Below are 15,749 nucleotides of genomic sequence, written 5' to 3'. Positions count from 1 at the left end.
TAAAGCATCTAAAATTTATATTTTAGTTATTAAAAATAGCCTAAACAAAGTAACCAAGGATACAGTACAATTTAAATGAACTTGAACATGAATTCTGTACAGAAATTGTGTAGATTATTATTTCTCAGCATGTATATATTTGTTCCTTTTTTGTTTTGAAGGACTTTGTGACATTTGGTGAAGAAGTTTGGTTTTCAGATATCAATCCTATTATTAACTTTTGGTTAAGAAACTCATGCACATATAAACTTCTTCCAAACAAAATGAACCTTGTGGGTATTTAGAGTTCTTTTGTTTCTACTGGGTAGTAAGGGAGAATGTGGTAAACTAGTACTTGTAATATGAGGACAGTGAGGAAATATTGTCCAATTGTCTCCTGTATGTACTTGGAACACAGGACACTGGAAAAAGGACATAATATGTATCCAATGAATATTGGTAGAGTGAATGAACATTTACATAATTAGAGGAGCCATTTCACGATAATTGCATAACATTTATAAAATATAGAGCATATGTTAGGGGGAAACGCACCAATAACTCATCTGTTCAAAAGTGCTAGTGAATTTGTTGTATTTATTTTGATCCAGTTCTTTACACTTCACAAAAACCAAGTTCATTAGATCTGTTTATGAGGAGTCTCCTGCAATATCTCTAGTGTCTTATAGATTTTCACTTCTTCCTCTATAATTTGTTTTTTTTCTCTTCTTATTTGTCTTTTTTTATTTCATTTTATATTACAATATAATTTAGTTCTACATATCAGCCACGGAGTTCCTTGTTCTCCCCCCTCTCGCCCCCCTCCCTTTCATCGCAGTCCACCCCCAATTCCCACCTCCTCCAGGGCAAAGTCTCCCCCAAGTTTTGATATCAACCTGGTAGACTCAATCCAGGCAGGTCCAGTCCCCTCGTCCTAGGCTGAGCCAAGTGTCCCTGCATAAGGCCCAGGTTTCAAACAGCCAACTCATGCACTGAGCACAGGACCCAGTCCCACTGCCTGGATGCCTCCCACACAGATCAAGCCAATCAACTGTCTCACCTATTCAGAGGGTCTGATCCAGTTGGGGGCCCCTCAGCCATTGGTTCATGGTTCATGTGTTTCCATTCATTTGGCTATTTGTCCCTGTGCTTTATCAAACCTTGGTCTCAACAATTCTCGCTCATATAAACCCTCCTCATTCTCGCCAATTGGACTCCCGGAGCTCCACCCAGGGCCTAGCCATGGATCTCTGCATCCAGTTTCCTCATTCATTGGATGGGGTTTCTAGCATGACAATTAGGGTGTTTGGCCATCCTATCACCAAAGTAGGTCAGCTCAGGCTGTCTCTCAACCATTGCCAGCAGTCTATTGTGAGAATATCTTTGTGGATTTCTGTGGGCCTCTCTAGCATTTTGCTTCTTCCTATTCTCATGTGGTCTTCATTTACCATGTTCTCCTATTCCTTGTTCTCCCTCTCTGTCCTTGATCCAGCTGGGATCTCCCGCTCCCCCAAGCTCTCTTTCCCTCGACCCTCGCCCTTCATTACCCCCACTCATGTCCAGGCTGTTCATGTAGATCTCATCCATTTCTCTGTCATTGGGCGATCCCTGTGTCTTTCTTGGGGTCCTGTTTTCCAGGTAGCCTCCCTGGTGATGTGAGTATCAGTCCAGCCATCCTTGTTCCACATCTAGTATCCTCCTATGAGTGAGTACATACCATGTTTGTCTTTCTGAGTCTGATTTAATAGCAATTTTACCAAAAGCAAACTACAGATTCAATGCAATCCCCATCAAAATACCAACACAATTCTTTGCAGACCTGGAAAGAATAATATTCAACTTCATATGGAAAAACAAAAAAAAAAACAGGATAGCCTAAAGAATCCTGTACAATAAAACAACCTCTGGAGGCATCACGATCCCTGACTTCAAGCTCTACTATAGAGTTACAGTAATAAAAACAGCTTGATACTGGCATAAAAACCGATATGTGGACCAATGGAATCAAATTGAAGACCCTGACATTAATCCGCACACCTATGAACATATATTTTTTGACAATGAAGCCAAAAGTGTACAATGGAAAAAAGAAAGCATCTTCAACAAATGGTGCTGGCATAACTGGATATCAACATGTAGAAGGCTGCAAATAGATCCATATCTATCACCGTGCACAAAACTTAAGTCCAAGTGGATCAAAGACTTCAATATAAATCCAGCTACTCTGAACCTGCTAGAAGAGAAAGTAGGAAGTAGTCTTGAACGCATTAGCATAGGAGATCACTTCCTAAATATAACACCAGTAACTCAGACACTGAGAGAAACAATCAATCAATGGGAACTCTTGAAACTGAGAAGCTTTTGTAGAGCAAAGGATACGGTCAACAAGGCAAAGCGACAGCCTACAGAATGGGAAAAGTTCTACACCAACTCGACATCTGACAGAGGGCTGATCTCCAGAATTTATAAGAAATTCAAGAAATTAGACATCAAAATGCCCAACAGTCTAATTAAGAAATGAGTCATAGAACTAAACAGAGAATTCTCAACAGAGGAAACTCAAATGACTGAAAGTCATTTAAGGAATTGCTCAACATCCCCAATTATCAGTGAAATGCAAATCAAAATAACTCTGAGATACCACCTTATACCTGTCAGAATGGCTAAGATCAAAAACACTGAAGACACCTTATACTGGAGAGGATGTGGAGCTAGGGGAACTCTCCTCCACTGTTGGTGGGAATGCAAGCTTGTACAACCACTTTGGAAATCAATATGGTGCTTTCTTAGAAAATTGGGAATCCATCTCCCCCAGCTATACCACTCGGGAGTATACCCAATGAATGCTCAATCATACCACAAGGGCACTTGTTCAGCTATGTTCATATCAGCATTGTTTGTAATAACCAGAACCTGGAAGCAACCTAGAAGCCCTTCAACTGAAGAATGGATAAAGAAAATGTGGTACATATACACAATGGAATACTATTCAGCAGAGAAAAACAATGACATCATGAGGTTTGCAGGCAAATGGATGGATCTAGAAAATAATTTGTTTTCTTTTTTATTTCTATTAATGTCCCTATCCTCATCATTTATTTCTCAAATACCTTCAATCTACTTCATATATTTCAATTTAAAAATGCATCTTCATTTGATTCTATTCTTAGAGTCTCAGAAATGATACCTTCTGAGAACACTCTGTGCCTGGTGATGATATACTTCTGTGCTGTTCCAGTAAACTGAAGAATTATTGTTGTCTTATGGAAATATGGACTATGTAGAGTAACTTTTACAGTGTAGATTGTAGAGCTGTATTTAAGGGATGGCTACAAGGAAGGAAATACCTAGTAGGTACTCCGTGAATGTAGTATGTGTGAGTTCAGAATATATGTCTTTCATTATTTCAAATTTATAAAAGTTACTAGGTAAATGGTGTGTGGCTAAAACAAGTACGTCCTTTTAATTATTTGTTTGTTTGCTCGAGGAAGGTGGAGTATTGGTGATCAAGGAACATGGTGATATTACTTAATAGTTCTACCATTGACCCAACACATAAAGGAATAGAGATCCTTAGGGGACAAGAGCAGACTTCTAATAAAATAGTATTGTTTTTGTCACTGGTGAATATTTAACAATGTAAACAGATTTCTTTCTATTATTTATGAAATTTGAAAGAAATTCTATTTAGTGATGTATGGACTGCCTAATTCTTATCATTTGGAACTCAATGAAATCCACAAATATTAGAATAATTATTAACTTTACAATATAATTATCAACCCTAGACCAATATATTTAAACACAAAATAGATCGACTTACTCAGATCCAAATAATCACTCTGAAAATATGTAAATAGATTTTGGATTGCAAATGAATAAATATTTGTTTATTATATTTGAAGTAAATATAGTGGACAGTAGAGCATAGAAATTAATAGAGACTCTCAAATTGTATTTATCACTGAAGTATTTAAGACAGTTTTATACAATTATATATTGTTTCATGGCTCCATTTTGTAAATCAGTTTTCCTTTAATAGTATAGATGATACCTAATTTTCTCTTAGTTTTCATTAATTACATTTTTATTCATAAGTAGCATTAATTCAAGCAAAGGATATTTTTAACTTAATCCTTATAATAATATTCACCATTAACATATTAGTTAACTGGTCCTGTATCTTGTAGCACTTCATCAAATATATATGGCTTTCAACATTTATAAAGATTAACAGTCTCCATTAAGTATTCACTATTCATCATTCTAGATTTTATTTTAACTGATGCATTATAGGAACAAAATGACTTTATCCTATTGGAAAACTTCATAGTTCATAAGATTTTCCTTAAACATACCATTTCTTCCTTTTATATTCTGCATATCTATTATATGAGGAGAGATATCTGATTTTGAAATAATCTCTTATTCATGTTTCCTTTTAACATAAGTTTGAAGCACAATCCTCAGATTTTATTTTATTATCAATTTTCTATAATTTGTGACCAATGAAATTTTAAAATTAGAAAATAATAGTTGAGCTGTATCTATATTTTAATCACCATTCTCCATGGGTGGGTCAAATCAAGTAGATGCCATAAAAGCTCTACAGATACTCTGTGTATGCAGACAGTAGGAAAGTTAAAAATCTGTGCAGTTTTCAAATAAGTGCAATGATTTTTAACAGTCCAATATGTACAAGCCTTGTTAAAACAAAAACAGAGGGTAACATTTTTGCCTATTTGTAAATCTGTTCTTCCCACAAGTGATCACGTATTACAAATTATGTACTAATAACTGGAGAATGACTGAATAAGCAAAAATATTTTATAATGCTAGACATTCTGTTGGGTAGAGAAATATGTAGATGAGTGGTGACGTTTAAAATGTTATCACAAATTGGTGTTTTTAGGCATTGTTTCTGTTAATGCCTTGCTTACAAAGAAGGCAATTTTTTGTGCTTTAAACAATTTTAAGAATGCCATGTCTGGTGGTACATGCCTTAATTCCAGTACTGAGGACATTGAGGCAGACAACAACATGGATGTCAACTCACAGTCATATAAGAATGATGGCATTTTTTACAAGATGTGTGATGATATGCTAATGAATCATTTCACTTTGTTTTATCTTCTATTGCCAACTTTTTAATTGTCAATTTTTTGTATTAATTGGTAAAAGTTGATGAAATAAATGTTTTATTGTTGCTTAGCTTCTTCACTCTTTGCTGAAAGTAAACAATTTAAAAATTACACAATTGATCTGAATTATTTTTTCTCCTTAAAGAAAACTTGATGGTTAGTACAAATGTTTAACTTTGAAAGCAAAACTAAAATAAAACAAAACCTTTATCTATTTTTTTCCAAATTAAACTCCCAAACTTTTTTTTTTTTTTTTTTGGTTTTTCGAGACAGGTTTTCTCTGTGTAGCTTTGTGCCTTTCCTGGAACTCATTTGGTAGCCCAGGCTGGCCTCGAACTCACAGAGATCTGCCTGGTTCTGCCTCCTGAGAGCTGGGATTAAAGGCGTGCGCCACCACCGCCCGGCTAAACTCCCAAATTTTGGGAAAGTTTTCTTTCAATACTTTCAGTATCCCCCAGGCTACTGCTTCTTTATACAGAGAATAATCTGCTGTGGGATGGTCTGTATGTCAAATGTGTTGTTGATTGGTCAATGAATAAATCACTGATTGGCAGTGGCCAGGCAGGAAGTATAGGCAGGACTAACAGAGAGGAGAATTGAGAGAACAGGAAGCTGGGTGGGGGAGACACTGCCAGCCGCCATCAGGACAAGGAAGATGTAAAGTACCGGTAAGCCACAAGCCACGTGACAAGGTATAGATTTATAGAAATAGATTAATTTAAGATGTAAGAACAGTTAGCAAGAAGCCTGCCACGGCCATACAGTTTGTAACCAATATAAGTGTCTGTGTTTACTTGATCGGGTTTGAGCGGCTTGGGACTGGCGGGTGAGAGAGATTTGTCCTGACTGTGGGCCAGGCAGGAAAACTCTAGCAACAATAATCTCAAAATTATTGTTCATATTCTTTCTTCCTGAATAAGCTTTCCTTTCACCCCAATAATTATCGCAATATAGAAAATGTTTGCCCTTTCCTCTTTTTATTATTATAATGGAACTGACTTGCACAAATTTATTAAACCATAAACATCAGTTTCCAATATACCATTATTCATTCATAATTAATTCTTTTTTCATATATTCTTTATTTTACTAATTTTTTTGTTTTTAGTAGATTCAGGTCTGGATTGTCTTCTCAATATCAGCCTGAAAAGGACATCATTAACAAGGGCAAATAACACACTATCAAGATTCAGAATAGCAGAGACTATGATTTTAGCTGTTTTTAACCACTTAGAGAAACCTGTTATGGAAGAAGTAGAGAATCCTGTCTATTCATGGAAACATAGGTAAGGCAGGAGGCATTCTGGAGACATAGAAATACCCATTTTATTTTGACTAGAGGATTATGTGGACCACAGGAACTAGTAAGATAGATAATAGCCTTGAACTCTGGCTAATGCATTTATATTTCAACCTGTAGAAACATAATTTGTGCAAATAAGTCATTTGAGTTCTGAAGGTTAGAATAATCCTAAGCATTAAGCAACACCATGGTTGATGAAGATGGAAGTAAGATGAATAAGGATGGGTCATTTGGAAGAAAGGTATCATTAGTTGTTCAGAATTTTTAATGCTCTATCTTTTTATATGAGTATCTGCTAATGCTTATCCCACTGCTTGTGGAGTCCTGCTATTCAAGTCATGGATATGCCTAGTACTTTCTTTGGGGAACATAATTCATAGGTATTTCCTGAGGTGAGACTGAACTGCTTCCCCAGAGTTTGCTAATTATGATACCGTGTCAGCAAGAACCAGAACATACTGTATCTATGTACATCTATCTGCTGCAGCATCAGCAAGCTATTGGTATTCAGAATACTCAGTTTGCTAGAACATTCAAAATTAAGTTTAAAAATATTTGTCTGTTGCTGAATTTAAATGTTTTAATTGTCTAAGATGCTTTATGACCTGAATACTAAAATGCCTGAAGAACACTGGGAAAGAATGGTAAATAAAGCGTATGCCATACTCTGTTTTATGAGAGTTGACCTAAGTTGTTTTGTTTGTTTTTGTATTACCAGAATTATTGGATGCAAACCAGCAATGAATGCTAACAAGTTACGTCAGAAGACCATCATCCTGGTAAACCTAGAATGAAAAGAAAAGCAATTCTTTTTCATAAATAGTGCTCCATAAAACAGGAGCCATTCTTCAAGCACTCAGCCTTCACATTCCACTGGATTTTTAATGGAGTCAATGTATAGCTCAGAGTTTCTCATTTGAACCACTACTAAGGATTTTGACATCATAATTCTTTTAATTGAGGGTACTATCTTGTGCAATTCAGGATATTTTGTAGAACAGACATCTCCTTTCTGAATGCTGCTGCAACTCATTAATATACCCACAAACAATGCTATTAATTTCCATTATTTGGCAATTATGAATGTAATTTTAAGATAAAACGTTGGTTCTCAGAAATCTTAGTTTATGTATTTTACATCCATATTTTAAACTCAATATTTTTTAAGTTTAAATTTCCCTCTGCTCTTTAGCAGTCATGTGATCATTGACAAGTCATTTAATACCACTGAGGTACACACTGTCTGTACCCTTAAAATTATGAGCCTAAATTTATGGATTTATTGGGAAGATTATAGAAGACTTGGGGAATGGTCTACATAATATATGCCATTATGCTTGGCAACATAATGTTTTTTGTGATTATTGCTGGGCCTTACTTTTTTTCTACTGGTCTCATTAGAAGAAGAGACTCTTCTCTGAATCAAGGAGGATGTGTCTATCTCTTCTACAGTCTCCATCTCCTCCTGATTTCTCTGTAACGTAATTGTGATTGACTTGGTTTTGTCAACTGTCAACTTTTTCTTTTCCAGGAAAGACTGTGCTAGTAAAAATTTAAACACCTACTCTGAAAGTTATAAACTTTGAAATTATACACAATGGTAAAAAAGAAGTTTTGAATAAAATAAAATCACGAGAAAACGCTAAATAATCACATCTATTTGTAAGGTTAGTACTGAGGTAATATATCAGTGAACCTAACATATTCAATACATAGATATTATCAAAACTTTACATTGTTTCCCTTAAGTATATATAGTTATTATTAATTCAAACTAACTAAATAATAAATCAAAAGATTTAATATGAAATATTGGCTACTTAAGAATTTTTGGTATTTCACTCTCTCTTGAATGTGATCTTCTTTCTTGCTTTCTCTTTATTATTGGGAAACACATACATTAGTTATTCAAGAGATAAGCATGTTTTAGCAGAGAAAATGATCTAGGCCATGCTGTGGAGCACAGGAAGACACAAGCAATTTAAACAAATGTGATTGATTTCTTGCCTCTACTGTGCACCCATTCTGACTCAGTGCATGTTGGGCTCAGGAATATTTAATTTACCTCAAGGGCATATGATTCCACTCTGAAACATTTTGGTTTTAAAGATTTTACCACCTTTTGGAAAACAGGCTGAAAATCAATGACTATTTTTTCATATAAGAAATATTTTCCAATATTCAGAATGATAGGTTTCACTAACATTCATTTTTCTTTTTTCAGTTTTAATGATTTCATATATGTACACAATGTATTTTGGACCTAATTATTCTCTCGTATCCCCCTCACATATCTTCTTGCACCATTTCTTCCCAACTAACCTCCCCTTACTTCCATGTTTTCTTTTGTGTAGTCCTTGTGTAGGTAGCCACAGTTGTTATGTGTGCATAACAGTTTGCAATTATCATGCCATATCCAGAAAACAGAGGTTTTCATAAAGCTCCTCTCCACAGTTCAGCTCTTAATTTTTTTCTGACTCTTCTTTGTGATGTTTCCTGAACCCTGTAGATGATATAGATGTCTTATTTAAGACGGAATACCCACCAATCCCTTATTCTCAGCACTTTAATCAGTTATGAATCTCTGAATTATCCATAGCCTACTGCAAGAAGCAGCTTCTTTGAGCAAGGATAAGAACACAGACATAAGCATAAATATTTAGAAGGAAGTTTGACTATATGTCCATTTAGAAAATCATGAATAGTAGATTTCCACCTAAGACCTGTGAAATCCATAGCCATATACTTTTGACTAGGTTTACAATATCAGACATGTATCCATCCTGTGAAAGAGGTCTCAAATCTAATCAGAAAGAGATTACTTATCCCTAAGCCCTGAAACAACCATGCTATATCTTGCTTGGGAGAGCAGTATTATTTCAAATGTGGGTCAGACCTGGGAAAAATGCTTAATGAATTTATTTTTCTCTAGGAGCCTGTGTAACAATGTGTGACACTATGAATGCTAACTAGGAGAGCTCAGTTCTAGCTTGATTTCTCTGTGCTCTATATCCAATGTGTGTGGTATCTTCAACAATAAGGTCATTACCATCTAATTTCCATAGACCACCAGAAGCAATGGCATTAGCCTGTGTTCTGTGGATGAGTCTAGGGGGCCTCTCTGAATAATAATTTATAGGAAGGTATTCTTTACCTGTCACTGAGATTTTTAATTATAAACCCATGGCTTCTGTAAGGAACATTGCAAAGCCATGTAGGATATCTCCATTAAAATTCTGCTTTAAACATTTGCTTTCTAGTTATCTTACAAAACAATGGCTTTCTATATTTCTTTATCATCTGGGATGGTCTGAATGAGAATGACTCCCTTAGGATCACATATTTAAATGGGAGGTCCTTAGTTGGTGGAACTGTTTTGGGAAGGATTCAGAGGCATTGCATTGTTAGAGAAGGTGTGTAACTGAGATTGGGCTTTGAGATTTCAAAAACCCACACCAGGCCTAGTCGCTTTCCCTTTGACTCTAACTTGCAGACCAAGATGTAAGTTTTCAGCTACTGCCCCAGTGCTATGTCAGCTTTCTGATGTTGCCATGTTGCCCACCATGATGGTCATGAGTCACTCTCAGAAAATACACATCCCCTGTAAAATATTTCATCTGTAAGTTGCCTTGTCCATGGTGTCTTATCACAACAGTAGAAAAAATAACTAAAGCATCATAAATCCTTAGTTTCATTTAAACACCCCCTAAACCTTATCTGTTTCCGTTTCCCCACTTCATCTTCATTTAAACCTTTTGTCACCTAGAATTGCCTCCCTCCTAAATTCACTTCACATGTGTTTTACTATCTCTCCACTTTTGTCCTTTCCTTCCATTCCCAAACTCATGACTTCTTTTTGCTTCCTAGCCTCTACGGACTCCAATTTAAACACAGAAATCTAAAAAATTGAAGATAACATCTACATATGAAAGAACATATGGCATTTGTCTTGATGGGTAGGCATTACTTTGCTCAGTATCATATTTTATTTTATTGTTTTATGTATAAAAAGACAGTCTAAACTTCTGAGTAGTAGACAAAGCAGTTGATAGAAATGGAGTTCACAGGTGGCTGATTTTTTGTTCTGTATTTTCTGGGAGACATGTGTTAATTGGCTTTTCAACAATACACTGTCTGTACCAAAGGTATTTTACTTGGGCATATATGCTTCTATTTTTCAAAATGTTTCTTTCTATATGACAAAAACCCTTTATGCCAACAATGAAAAAGCAAAGTTTTACCACAATGAATTTTATGTTCTGCAAAAGATAACACTTTGTCAGCAAGAACATAGCAAAATATTTATAATTGCCTGCATTTACAGTTGACACACAAGCAGATTATTTTCACTAAAGAAAGAATGAGATAAGCAGTGCTTATGAAAGTTTTCAATCCATAATTTATAATCTGCTAATTTTATACCATCAAGGGACTAATGTCAATGATTAGCCAAATTTAATATTGGTGATATATTCAAGTTATTAATATATACAGTTAAAATCTCGGTGTGAAGTAAGAACTCTATTGTTTTTTAAGTTGATAGAATCATTACTTGAGTTCTCTCCATTTCTATGTTAAAGTAGACCTATAAAATGAACAGATTTTTCATCTTTAAACTACCTTTATTTTCTTAGGGTATGCCCAGCATGAATGTATGTGTTGGTCTATTTTGAAATGTTAACTTTAAGAGTCAATTTTAGTTTAATAGCTGCAAGTTTTATTCTGATGAAATTTTCTTATACATTTTAGATATTTCCCTGCAAGTGTTCATTTTTCTGTGGTCTTTAAAATGTTTTAAACTAGTTTTATGATATATATCCATAGACTATACCTGTTTAGCTTCATGAGTCTTGTATATATGCATATAATTAAAAGAGTTAAGAGTGATAGAACAGAATTAAATGTTTTTAAACTGATCAAATTTTAATGCACTTAAGTGTGTTTGTGTGTGTTTTTCTTCTTACAAGTATTGACTTATGTTTTTTAAAAGGACTATTTATTTATATCATTATTTGCTATATGCCTAGAATTAATTATGGTAACAAATTTTTATTTTTATTTTTATATTTATTTTTATTTTTACATATATATTTATGATTGTATCCTTTCTACCTTTTCAATATTGCTGTTGATTGCACAGATGTCCCTCCCTCATTTATTAGTCTTTTGAAAAACTTGTTTGTGTTATTTTAAACTTTATTTTCTATTATTTTTCCAGTCCTTTTCATTATTTCTCTGACTCTCTGGACTGGTTTGATTGATATTTTATAATCAAGTATTTTTATTTTTATTTGTGTGTGTTTCTTTGGAGGGATGCTGTACATAAGCACAGGGGCTAGAGGAGGGTACTGGATCTCTTAAAACTAGTATTACAGGATGTTGTGAACTACCCATGATGTGGATGTTGGGAACTGAATCCAGGTCCTTTAGAAGAGCAGTAAGCTCTCTTAACCACTGAGCAGTCACTCCAGCCTGAGTAATTTATAACTCCTGTGTTAGATAATTGACTTATGGATTTCATCATGTCTTTTCTATCATGATCATTTAATGTAATATTTTCTATTTCATTTAGTTTCATTTGTGGAGCAAGAATGGTGTCTCTGCAGTTAAAAGCACTTGTTCTTCTTGTTGAGGCCCCAGGTTCAGTTCCCAGTAGCCACATGATGGCTTACAAACATCCATAACTTCAGTTGTAAGGAATTCAGTGTCTTCTTCTCACCTCTGGGGGCACTAGGCACACAAATGATACCTTTACATATATGCAGGTAAATAACTCAAACATAAAACAAAATGAATAAACCTAAAGAAAATGAAAAAATAAGTAATTTGTAAATGATGAATTGTGTAATTATGATAATTCTGGAAGAGTTCCATGACTTGATTTGGGGTTATTATTATATTAATGCCAGTATCATTATCTTTAACATTATAAGGTACACATTTTAAATAATTTTTTCTATTCCATAATAAAAATTAAATATATACTATGACTAAGAATGGGAAATGTTATGACAGAATTAATCAGTATGCAAAAAAACCAACAGATTGTATATGCATATGCACTATGCTTGCAGAATGATTCAATCTAGTGTCAATAAGCAAGTGTTAAGATGTGACAAAGACTAAGCAATATTAGTTAGCATTTATAATTATGACACATATTATAACATGTATGAAGCAATGTTTAGCATATTCTGATGGATAAAAATGATAGTCACAGAAAGGCAAACTTTCTTTGGTTCCAATTGTGTAAATTATCTAGAGAAGTCAAACTTACAGAGAAAGTATTGGACCAGCTGTCTGGAGTTGAGAGGGTAGGAATGTGAACATGCAGTTTGTTAGTTATAACATTTTGGTTTTGTAACATGAAAAAGTTTCTGGAGTTGCATAATGGTGAGAAAAGAATGATGTTGTAGAGAGACATAGCACCAAATTGTCATTTATATTAAAAGTGGGTGGGGAGGCATGAAAACCAAGTGATAATGTATAATACAGACTTGGAAAATGCGAATGCTGAATCTAAGTGGAGAGCTAAGATAAAAGCAGATCAACACTCTGAAACTGGTGAAGGGACCTGTAAGCATAAGGTAAGAGCAGAAAGATACAAGCGCTGAAGCAGCTGGAACAGTGGCAAGTGTTTATTGTTTAATGTTTGATGATAATGGTTTTATGTTAATTAGAATGGACAATAGTCTATGCAATTATTAATCAATCTATCATCTTCAATTTGTTTTCATTAACCTCACCATAAACATCTGACAATTTTTAAAAAACATGTGATGCATAATGTTCCTTTATATATCTTACTCCTTTTTAACTTCTTTAAATGATCCAAATATAATAATGTCTCTGTTTACTGACTCTTGTTCATGGTACTATAGTTATTCGAATACTTTGTAGATATGAGCTGTGTGTGTATATTTAGCAGAAATTTCTCAAAGTTCCCAAGTGCACTGGCTTGCAAATGTCTTCATTAGTGGACAATTTACGTTTTTTTCCACTAATTGTTCTAGAACTAAAATAATAAGCATATTTGACACATTTATGTCAATTATTAGCTTGAGATTTCCCAACATTGAATGAAATTCCCATTGAAAGATGATGAATAAACAACAGAAAAGTTGATTTAATTCTACGTTACCAACAGATTGTGGATTTGCCATGTTAAAATGAAAGAGAAATTGCTTGTATTTATTGAATTGTCTTTTGTAATTGGAAAAAATAGGTGTTTCATAGGTATATCTCAATTAGTTCACCTAACTTTATTATTGAGATATTCTAATTTTTATTTATTTAGAGACAAAGTGAGAATCTGGGACAATACTTCACTGAGATTAAATAGCTTTGTAAATAATACTTGTTTCCCCACTTTTAATAGATTCTTTGTAAAAAAAAATTCCAAAGAATATATCCTACTATAGTTTTGCTTTGTATAATGTTTATTCAATTGTAAACTGATCATATTTAATGTATAGTATGATGAGTTTCTAATCCACACATATATTAGCATTACAATAAAAAATCTATGGGCATTCTCATAATCTTTATCAATCCTTTCCTCTCTCTCCCCTTCTGCCAGCAAACTTTGACCTGCTTGACTGGAAATTAAATAGTATAAATCATGCAAACTTTGTTCTTTCTATAATTTTGCTATGCTGTGTCTCTCATTCTTACGCCAATTTTATATAAACTTAAACCATTTATGCAATAATTAATTGTTTCTTTCTCTTTAATTTATTTGAAGAGTTAATATCAAAGTAGTTTTAATTCTTAAATGTTTTGGGATAATTTACTAAAGAATTCTTCTGGATGGGGAGTTTTATTTTTCATGTTAAAAAAGAGTACTGAATGTAGGATTTCTCTGATCCACATACAAACAATATATCACTATAGGGGGTATCCCAGCATAAATGAAGTAATGCTCTATTTCGTACATTTACCAAGAAAATCCAAAGGTCATTTTAGATTTGAATACTGATTCAACCATACTGTGGTAGTTTGAAATAAAATCTCCCCAATTGGGAGTGCTGTGTTAAGTACATAAGGCCTTGTCGGAGGAATTGTGTCACTGAGCAGGTGGGCTTTAAGCTCTCTTATGTTCAAGCTACACTCAATGAGACACAGTTCACTTGCTGTTGCCTTCATTACTCTCAGCTCCTTCTCCAGCACCATTTCTGACTGCATGCCACCATGTCCTGTCATGATGATAATGAACTAAACCTTTAAATTGTAAACCAGCCCCAACGAAATGTTTTCTTTTGTAAGAGTTGCTATGGTTATGTTGTCTCTTCATAGCAATAGAAACCCTAACTAAGACACATACATTTTGATTTTATATTCTTTTGTATTTTAATAGAAATCCAGAAGTTTAATGGTGTTCCTTAGTCTAATCTTTTTCTATTTAGTAAATGATTTTGCTGAATTAATTTTACACCCATTTATTTATTTTTTTTTTTTTACTTTAGTGGTGATCTAATGCAATATAATTCTTGAATAACCTAGTTCAATGATATAATATTTCATAAGAAATGTAAATGCTGTCTTCCTTAGCAAGAGAAATAAAGTAATGCAGTGAAACGATCATTTGTATGTCTGAGGTGGTTGTGTTAGCAATTAATATACACTGGTTATGGTTGAAATTTTATTAGTGTAGTATTTTTTTTTTCGAGACAGGGTTTCTCTGTGTAGCTTTTCGCCTTTCCTGGATCTCGCTTTGTAGACCAGGCTGGCCTTGAACTCACAGAGATCCACTTGGCTATTGGTGAAATTATTAAGGCCACTCCACGTAGTTAAAAGGGAGGTTTATTTAGTGGTGTAACTTACAAATGAAGGGATAGGTAGGTTGCAGGGTCTGGGAAAGACGTAGTGCAGTCCAGCAGTGTTCTCTGGAGAACTCTGCTCAGTCTACCTCCAGCATCCAGGGTCCAGCAACCAAGAGAGGTGGCACATCCAAATCTCGGGTCTTCAAGGTCCTCTCTTGGCCCTGCCTTGTAGGCATGACAGTTACCGAAGCCTCAATGGGGGCTGGAACTTCCAGATCAAAGCTGGAATGGCTACCCACTACACTTGGCTCTGCCTCCCAAGTGCTGGGATTAAAGGTGTGCGCCACCACCACCAGGCTTATTAGTGTAATATTATTAATAGGTATATCCATAATTATCTTTTTTGTTATTTTACAGATGATAAAAATTATCTCTTTTTTACCTTATAAGATAATATGCAAAGGGCATTCTCTTACTATATATCCTACAAAGCAATATTGATAATTGGGATAAACTTTTATACTTTTGAAAAATTATCATCAGTTTCATCAGCAACTTCAAATG

The sequence above is a fragment of the Peromyscus californicus genome, unplaced genomic scaffold (genome assembly GCF_007827085.1).
Source record: "Peromyscus californicus insignis strain IS unplaced genomic scaffold, ASM782708v3 Scaffold_10__1_contigs__length_136768540, whole genome shotgun sequence".
In the NCBI taxonomy this organism is placed as follows: Eukaryota; Metazoa; Chordata; class Mammalia; order Rodentia; family Cricetidae; genus Peromyscus; species Peromyscus californicus.
The sequence above is the reverse complement of the archived record's forward strand: the minus strand, read 5'-3'. Positions refer to the sequence as shown.